This window comes from Zea mays, chromosome 3, assembly GCF_902167145.1.
Source record: "Zea mays cultivar B73 chromosome 3, Zm-B73-REFERENCE-NAM-5.0, whole genome shotgun sequence".
Taxonomy (NCBI): Eukaryota; Viridiplantae; Streptophyta; class Magnoliopsida; order Poales; family Poaceae; genus Zea; species Zea mays.
The window spans coordinates 118,778,249-118,787,839 of NC_050098.1; positions in this window are offsets into that span (position 1 = coordinate 118,778,249).

Sequence of the window (9,591 nt, forward strand, 5' to 3'; positions counted from 1 at the left end):
TATAGTTTCTAGGAAGAGCAATGCAGGAATCCCCCCTCTGACCGCCATCGCAGCAAAATCAACCCGAGAACCTCCCTAGACACCTACTCCCCTACTGCCCTTGCTCCTTTGGGTAAGGTAGTCCTCCACTAGCTTTCCTAGTTAGTTAGCCAAGGGCGTCCCATTCCACCATTGTGGTGGTACGTGTTTCTCAAGTTAAGCTCGATGTTCCAATTAATATGGTTGTCTTATCATGAACAAGAATAGAACAATAATAAATAATGATCAAGTGTAATAGTTATTTCAACACCCAAAACCAAATATAGCAATATCAAAGACTACCCAAAAGTTCAGGGGTAAACAAGGTGAAAAGATAACCAGACTAGGGTGACCTATTGGGTCCCATCAAAATTAAACCTATGCATGATAAAATGATTATAGAGAACATTATTGGGTAAATAAAAGTGGTCAAGGGCACAACTTGCTTTCAATGAGCTCCTGCTCAGCAACTTCTATCTGCTGAACACCAGAGTCCTCGGCCACTGGCTCTTCTACTCGTCGCAATACAAACAAACATGTAGCAGGGAGAAATTAACATCACACCAAACATGAATACAAAATACATAATTGTTGGGGACTTGTTCTCAAATGCTATGAATTAAGAACAAGGCAACACAAATGTTAATGGTTAAAGGTTCTTCGTCCTTCGAAGCATTATTTCCCTTAGGATATAATGATCTTCGGACGAAGGTTATGAAGGACTTACCTTCATCATCACAGCATGTGTTAATGAAAGAAGAAGCATATGAAACATATAAGAGACAATATGAATAATCATATGACATTATTAATATACCTTCTTTATATTAACATGAATAGACAGAAACAATATTGAATTACATTTGTACCTTCGGCTTGGCAGAAGGTAAAAGTCCAAGCGTGATGCACAAAATAAATACAAGTCCGCGTGAACAGTACAGGGGTACTGTTCATCCATTTATAGGCACAGGGCGTAGCCTGTGTAAATTTACATTCATGCCCTTCATACTTTCTATTGTCTTATGGACAACGCAATGGGGACTAGATTGCCTTTTCCTCTTTAAGTCGGTTCCTTTTTCCGCTGTTGTGCCGAAGCTCCCTTGCGCATAGCTTCAGAGCAGTATCAGTCTTTGTCTTGGTCACACTTTTCACATCGTATATGGTTTTGGCCCAAGTCCGAAGGTACCTGTTCATGTGTTACACTTGGAAAGCTTTGTTAAATCATATTTTTGAGGACCTTCGGAAGACGAAGGCCCCCAACAGTAGCCCCTCGCAGTATTAATTTGTTAAGATAACGAATTCAGACTGACATGGACGAAGGCCTTAAGCCGAAGGTCCGAAAAAACATCTTCCCTTTGCTAGAATAGCAATAAACAATGACAGATGGGACCCTCCACTTTTGCAGCGCGCTGGGCGTATAAATAAGAACTCACACCAGTTGCAATTGATACGTTGCTTGTGTCATTTGCATTATTTTCTCAATTTTATAGCTCTTGCTCACTAGCGCTTGCTAGATTTTCAAGCTCTCTGAGCTTCGGTTCAAAAGACACGTTTTCACCATGTCTAGAGAAAAAATGTCTCCGGAAAAGAAGGTTGCTGCGGAGACGAAGCTGACTGAAGAGGCGAAGCTGTTTGAGGAGAAGAAGGCTATGGATCCTTATATTGCTGGATTTGTTGAGTCGATGGCAAAAACAAACACATAGAAAATTACTTAAGAGATACTAGAAGGCTTATCTGAAGATACTGGTGACAGCGATAGCTATGATGTGGAAAGTGGGGACGAATATTCTGAGGATCGGCCCTAGAGGCCAAGTCATTGAATCTTCGGAAAATTGACCATCAAATAGAGTCATCTTGAAAACATGAGAGGAAGGTACTTTCGGGATATGTCTATTGTCAGGGCCGGTGGAGACAACAACGTCCCTGCCCCTGAAGAAAACGAAGTTGTTATTTACGGAAGCTTCTTCAAGGCTGGGTTTCGGTTCCCTTTGAGCAAGTTTGTAGTTGAAGTGTTGAAAACCTACCAGATCTTCCTCCATCAGATTACCCCTGAAGCTATAATAAGGATGGGGATTTTTGTCTGGGCAGTAAGGAGTAAAGGGCTAGAGCCAAGCGCAAAGTGCTTCTGCAGTATGCACGAACTTCTATATGAGACAAAGGCCATGGGTAAAGAACAGTACCAACAACAACTTCGGTTATTATGGATTTATCGCTCGCCCTAACGCAAGGCACCCGGTGCCAACATTTTGGAAGAGATGGCCCGGAGCTTGGATGGAAGAATGGTTTTATGTGAAGAATGATTTGAAAGCGAGGGAAGACATTAAGGAAGTCATCATGTGCCCCATTTGGTCCCGCTTCGGCCTCCGAAGGCCGAAGATAGAAATTGATGAGACAGTTGAAGAGTGTCAGAGGGCCTTTAGCACTGTTTGCTCCTTTATTGGAACAAGAGAATTAATTCAAGAACATATAGCCTTCAGGGTATGGCCACTTGTAGACAGCTGGGAAACACCGAAGGAGACCATTACTGACTCTAGCGAAGGTGGTTTGGTCCGATTGAAGTATACCTTCAGGTTCGGAGATAAGTTTGATGAACCAAATGATGACTGGCTGAAGTGTATTGAGGCTACAAGTGATGAACTGCTTGGAGCATATTCCAAGGCGGAAGATAATGTGCTGTCCGCAGCCTTCGGAGGTCGAGGAAAGAAAAGACTGAATAGAGTTTTTGACGCCATCGGCTTCGTATACCCCAACTGCCGCTACCCGCTGCAGGGACAGGGGGTAAAAAGAAAAATTGCTGCTTCTGGAAAGGTTTCCGCTTCGGCCATCACAGCTGAGCCAAAGGGCAAAAAGATAAAGGTTTTAACTCACCGGCCGCGTTACATTGAACCGGCCGTGATTCCTGAATTTGGCGAAGGGGCCTCTTCGGCTGCCGAAAAAGAAATTGTTCCTCCTGTGAAGAGGACTGAAGAGCCGGCTATAATGCCGAAGTTACCTTCAGTCAAGCTGGTTGAAACGAAGGTTGATAAGGCTGAAAAGCCAAAAATTGAAGAAATAGTGAAGATGGCAGAGATTTTGAGCCCTTCAGCAGAGGCAACAATGTCGAAGGCACAAAAGGGTTCTGCTGCAACTCCTAAGAGGAGAAGGATGACGAATGTGCTGGATGTTGTGTTAGAAACAGCAAAAACCTTAAGTCCTGCTCCTATAAGAAAAATTGCCGAAGCTCCCAAGGCACATCCCAAAGCTGAAATGAAGCAGGTAGAAGTTGAAGCTGCAACAATTCAGGCTGAGACCGAAGCTGGGCCTTCAGTGCCCACCGAGATGGAGCATGTTGACCCGACAGAAAAATCAACAGAGCAAATTGCAACTGAAAAAACCGAAGCTCCTGGTCTCGAAGCACCGAACAAAAGTATTGACTACATTATTCGTCATGCTTCGGGGAAGGTATTATCCCCAGAAGAAATGTTGGAAGCGCAACATTATGCCCAAAAATTGAAGTATCCGAAGGGGGCACTAGTGTTCAATGGCAGTGGCGAAGAAGATTTTTTGTACTGTCTCCCGGATAACAAAGAAATATCCGTTTGTCGGGAGATAGGTAAAAGCATTGGATTCCCGAAGCTGGAAGACGGTCTTTCGATTTTATCGAAGGACGAACTTGCTGCCAGCCTAGCATACAATAGCATAAAGGTATAAAAACTAACTCTAAATTTGAAAAATGAAGTATTTTACTTGTCATACTTATTCTTTCCTCCTCTCGCAGGGCTTGATTCTTAGTAGTGCCCTTAGGGCACAGAAAAATATGAAGGATGAAGGCTATACAATGGCCCTGAACAACCTTCGTTCAGAGGTAATTGAACTGAGAAACGAAGGTATTGAAAAAGACAAAATCCTATTTTCTCTGGTTAACAAAGTCAAAGAAGACGAAGCTAGCTTCAAAGCCCAGACCGAAGCTCAAAAAACTGAAATTGAAGACCTGCGAAGGCAGCTGGCCGAAGTTAAAGAAAAATGCGCACTCGCAGAGGCTAACCGAGAAATCAGCGAATATTGGAAAAATCTTTAGAGAAAACGTTGAAGAACTTCGCACATCCAAGGAAAGGTGCTTTGAAAAATCCTTGGACTGCGTGAAGAAATTTAAGACTAGCTTCGCCAACGTGGGCGCCTACTCTTCCGAAGAAAACTTCATTCGAGGAGACCCCGAAGGTGTTATTGAGTGGATAAGTGGAGAGGCCAAAGCCTTTGAAGAGATTTTAAGTGATCGCGGGGATGTTTGCACGTTTTCTGGTGCGCGGGGAATTTCAGCCATCCTGGAGAAGGCGGGATGCGACCATATCAAGACCCTGGCCCAGGCCGAAGCTGCCTTCTCCGTGGATGATACAAAGGATCTCTCAGTTGAAGCAAGTTTAATGGGCGGGAAATTTTACAATGACATCTGGGTAAATGGTGGCCAAGAGATGGCTCATGAAATTATGAAGAAAAGTGAAAAAGACATTCATGACGCCCGAGTAGAAGCAAAACAGGCTGAAGAAGCTGCAGAGCGTGAAAAACGTATAAGTATTGTTTCGTGGCCTTTAGCTTCAGCATTTATTTTTATGGCTTCGGACTAATTAATTTTTTCCTTCTTCAGCTGAATTATCTCCGCTGCCAAAACCGTTCGATCCCCTGGCGGATCCAGAAACGAAGGAAGCACTGGAGATCATTAATATGGCTGAATCTATTGTTGACGAAGTCGTGAATAAATTGCTCATTGAAGTTGCGGAGAAAATCTTGAAAGAAGACTAGCACTTATTGTAAAAACAATTTTAAATGGTCGATGTAAGAGACAATAGAATAAACATTATGCTTTTATTGCAATGAAGCTATAACATTTGATGTGTGTAACTTTAGATCGAATATGTAAATTATTATATTCTATTTCTTTACGATGCATGAAACTTAGATACATACCGTTTTTGAGCCTTCGGCAAAAAAACACCTTCCCTTCTTTTCATGCGTCGTGAAGAAAAAGATCCATGCTTCATAAAAATATCCAAGCTTCATAAACAAGGGATATCTTCTTTTGTAACATGGCTGATGAAGCTGCATTTCTCAAATCTTATTTTGTGCCTTAGCATATTTTCATTTTTATGAATCATTCGCCGAAGATCAACTTTGTATCCGATTCGTGTCATTGATGTGATATGATGTATGATGTGATGCTATGCGGAATGATGTGATGATATGATGCAAAATGATGATGATGCCAAAGGCACACACTCACACTTCCACACTGGAACACAATCTTTGCATTCCCTTAGGAACGACTGAAATCTCTTTGCCGTTTATTTTTTGGCTTCACCGTTTATTTTTCGGTGTAAGTTCTGCATCCCCTTAGGAACGTCTTTTGAACTTCTTCGCCTTCTATTTCGGCGGTATAAGTTCTGCATCCCCTTAGGAACGTTTTTTGAACTTCTTCGCCTTATATTTCGGCGGTATTTGGCTCTGCATTCCCTTTGGAACGACTTTTGAGAAGAAAACTTACACTGCGCTCCTTTAGGAACGATTTTTTGTAGCTTCGGCAAAACATACGCTGCGCTCCCTTAGGAACGACTTTTTGTAGCTTCAGCAAAATTTACGCTGCGCTCCCTTAGGAACGACTTTTGAGCTTCGGCAATTTTTGAGCTTCGTAAGTCTGTGAAGAATATATATTTCATTCTAATAGAAGCGAAATTATTACAAGGAATTATAACTAGATTTACATTACTTGTTCCTTATTGAAAAACAAAATGACATAGAACATAAAAGTATCTCAGAGGTAGGATATCGCTCAATAAATGTGCTTTGATTCTGGCACAGTACTGTTGACTGTGCGAGCTTCGGAGTCCTCCCTGAATTCTCGTTGCTATTGGGACTTCTGGCGCCCTTCTGGCTGCTCGCTTCGGGAATAGGTAGGTTCAAGTGGTGGTGGGGGTGGGAGTTGTGGCCAGGAAGCCTATGAATGGCTAGCCGAAGCAACAAAAGCTGCCGGATGATTGCCCACATATTCTGGTATGTAGGGAGAGTGGCACGAAGTAGTGTGCAAGACCTGCTTTGGCTGATTCTATTGAGCTTCGGCTTCTGCGATCTCCTTTTGCTTCAGAATGGTGATTTGGCACATTCTTGTAGTATGGCCCTTGTCCTCACCACAGAATAAGCAGTAGATCTTCCTAGGCTGATCCCCATATCTTCCTTCGAAGCCCCTGGCGCCTCTGCCCCTTGGAGCTGGCGGCCTGAAAGAGCTTTGTTGTTGCCCCGAAGATTGTGAGGTGTATTGTGGCCTCTAAAGCTGGCTCCCCTTGTCATCATTCTGACTGGAGTTGTGGATTGACCTAACATGCCTCGGGTGGATTCTTCCTCCGAAGCCCCTGGTCATTTCCGAGAATCTGTAAGCTTCCTTCCTTCTTTGGCGGAAGTCGTTGTCGGCCCGAATGTACTCATCCATCTTCTGAAGTAGCTTCTCCAGAGTTTGTGGGGGCTTCCTGGCGAAGTACTGAGCCGTGGGTCCTGGCCGAAGACCCTTAATCATGGCTTCAGTGACAATTTCATTGGGCACTATGGGCGCTTGTGCCCTCAGTCGCAAGAACCTTCGGACATACGCCTGAAGGTATTCCTCATGGTCTTGCGTGCACTGAAACAAGGCTTGAGCTGTGACTGGCTTCATCTAAAAGCCTTGGAAACTGGTCACCAGCATGTCCTTGAGTTTCTGCCACGACGTGATTATCTCTAGCCAAAGGGAAGAATACCATGTCTGGGCCACGTTCCGGACTGCCATAATAAAGGACTTAGCCATGACAGCTGCATTGTCTCCGTATGAGGATATTGTTGCCTCATAGCTCATCAGAAATTGTTTTGGGTCTGAGTGCCCATCGTACATGGGTAGTTGTGGTGGCTTGTAGGATTGTGGCCATGGGATAGCCTGCAATTCTGCTGCCAAGGGAGAAGCATCATCAAAAGTAAAGGTATCATGATTAAAATCATCATACCATCCATCTTCGTTGAATAAGCCTTCCTGACGAAGCTCCCTGTGTTGGGGCCTTCGGTCTTGTTCATCTTGAGCAAGATGACACACTTCTTCAGTAGCTTCGTTGATCTTCCTTTGAAGATCGGCTAGCCAAGCCATCTTCTCCTTCTTCCTTTGAACTTGTTGATGGATGATTTCCATGTCCCTGATCTCTTGGTCCAACTCCTCCTCCTAGAGTGTTGGACTAGTAGCCTTTCTCTTCTGGCTTCGAGCCTCTCGGAGAGAGAGAGAGTCTCTTGGTTTGTGTCCAGTGGCTGCAGTGCAGCAGCCCCTGGCGCAGCTATCTTCTTCGGCAACATGACGAAGGTTAGTGCTTGCCGAAGGTGGTCGAATGAGTTCACCGGAGGTGGGCGCTAATGTTGGGGACTTGTTCTCAAATGCTATGAATTAAGAACAAGGCAACACAAATGTTAATGGTTAAAGGTTCTTTGTCCTTCGAAGCATTATTTCACTTAGGATATAATGATCTTCGGACGAAGGTTATGAAGGACTTACCTTCATCATCACAGCATGTGTTAATGAAAGAAGAAGCATATGAAATATATAAGAGATAATATGAATAATCATATGACATTATTAATATACCTTCTTTATATTAACATGAATAGACAGAAACAATATTGAATTACATTTGTACCTTCGGCTTGGCAGAAGGTAAAAGTCCAAGCGTGACGCACAAAATGAATACAAGTCTGCGTGAATAGTATGGGGGTACTGTTCATCTATTTATAGGCACAGGGTGCAGCCTGTGTAAATTTACATTCATGCCCTTCATACTTTCTATTGTCTTATGGACAACCCAATGGGGACTAGATAGCCTTTTCCTCTTTAAGTCGGTTCCATTTTCCGCCATTGTGCCGAAGCTCCCTAGCGCGTAGCTTCGGAGCAGTAATAGTCTTCGTCTCGGTCACACTTTTCACATCGTATATGGTTTTGGCCCAAGTCCGAAGGTACCTGTTCATGTGTTACACTTGGAAAGCATTGTTAAATCATGTTTTTGAGGACCTTCGGAAGACGAAGGCCCCCAACAATAATAATAATCTACGCATCAAAACGAGATCATAGGAAAAAGAATCACTAAATTCGAAGTTACAGATTTTAAGTCATGATTTTCTGATGTTCTTGAGTATTTGGTACAAAATTAATTAAGTGATAAATTTTAGTATGGTTTTCATGCTAGAACAGTGTTACTCAATGATAAACAATATTATTACCAAATTATAGGAATTGGAATGGACTAGAAAGAAGTTAGCATGAATTTTCTATGAATTATACAAGTTTCTACAATTATTTTTGCATTAAAAATCACTTTCGAAATGAATTTCTATGATTTTGTATTTCCCTGGACCGCGCTTATAATACTGAGAAGCTCGAGGGTTAGTTCACAAATTATCGTAGACTAAAACTACAGCCGCACTAGACGACGAGTTTATTCCTAAAATCACCACGGTTTCTTACGCAAAATGCCCAGGCCGAAGGGGTACTGTCCGGCCAAGACCGTTCGATCAGAGAGCAACCACCAAGATTAGATTCTCTAATAACTGAACTAGTATCTAATTCCACCTATGGGATTAGAGATCCACGGTCCCCAAGCATCCACATCATAGACCAATCCCCAAACCGTTGGGCGCACGATCAATGATCCAGATTACTTCTACGAAACAACTACACATCCCCTCGCCCCAGCCGTTCATCCCTAGATCAACGGTCACAATACTATGAACCAGGATCTAATCTTGATCCGTTCGTCATCACAGATCAACGACCCGGATCAAACCCCGAACCAGTACTCTACATTTAATCTCAATCGTCTCCTCTCGTATCAACAGCCCACGTTTAACTCCCTATCCAGGTGACCTCGACGGCGGCGCTGCCCTTGATTCGCGACGGCGCAATCGCCAGCGCACACCAACCTCGCCCTCACGCACCAATACTCCCTCCAGAGACTTCCTACGCATTGGAGAGGATGATTTAAGCACAAGTGGTGGACTTACAGGGAGCAAACTGCACACAAGGTCTAACCACGGCGCGTGGCGACTTTGCTTCTCCAGCGAGCAATTACCGGCACACCGAGCTCTGATCGTGTCAAATAAGGCCTCACACGCATACTAGAGACCGTGCAGGGACACCCAGGCCAACTATTGCGACCACACCGGTGATGTTGATGCGGAACCACGATGGCGGTGAGTTATCCCCGTGTGAAACGAGGCGGAACAATGGTGGCAGGCGAGAGATTAGGGATAAAGGAGGGAGAGGGAGAAAGGAGCACACAAATCCCATTTGTACCCAGTCCGGGAGGGCGGCCAGGTCAGCCCATGCCCGCGAGTTTCGCGGCGGAGCAGTTGCGTCGGCCGAGTTCCACTGTGGGAGGGCGGAGCTAAAAATGAGGAGGCTGACAGTGGGTCCCGACCGCCAGTTGTCAACGTTTCGTGCTCGAGCACCCGCGAGGCACTGACCAGTGGGCCCGCAAGTCAGTGCGCCAAGTCGCGCGTGAGCGCGGTGTTGGGGGCCTTCGGCTTCCGAAGGTCCTCAAAAATGTA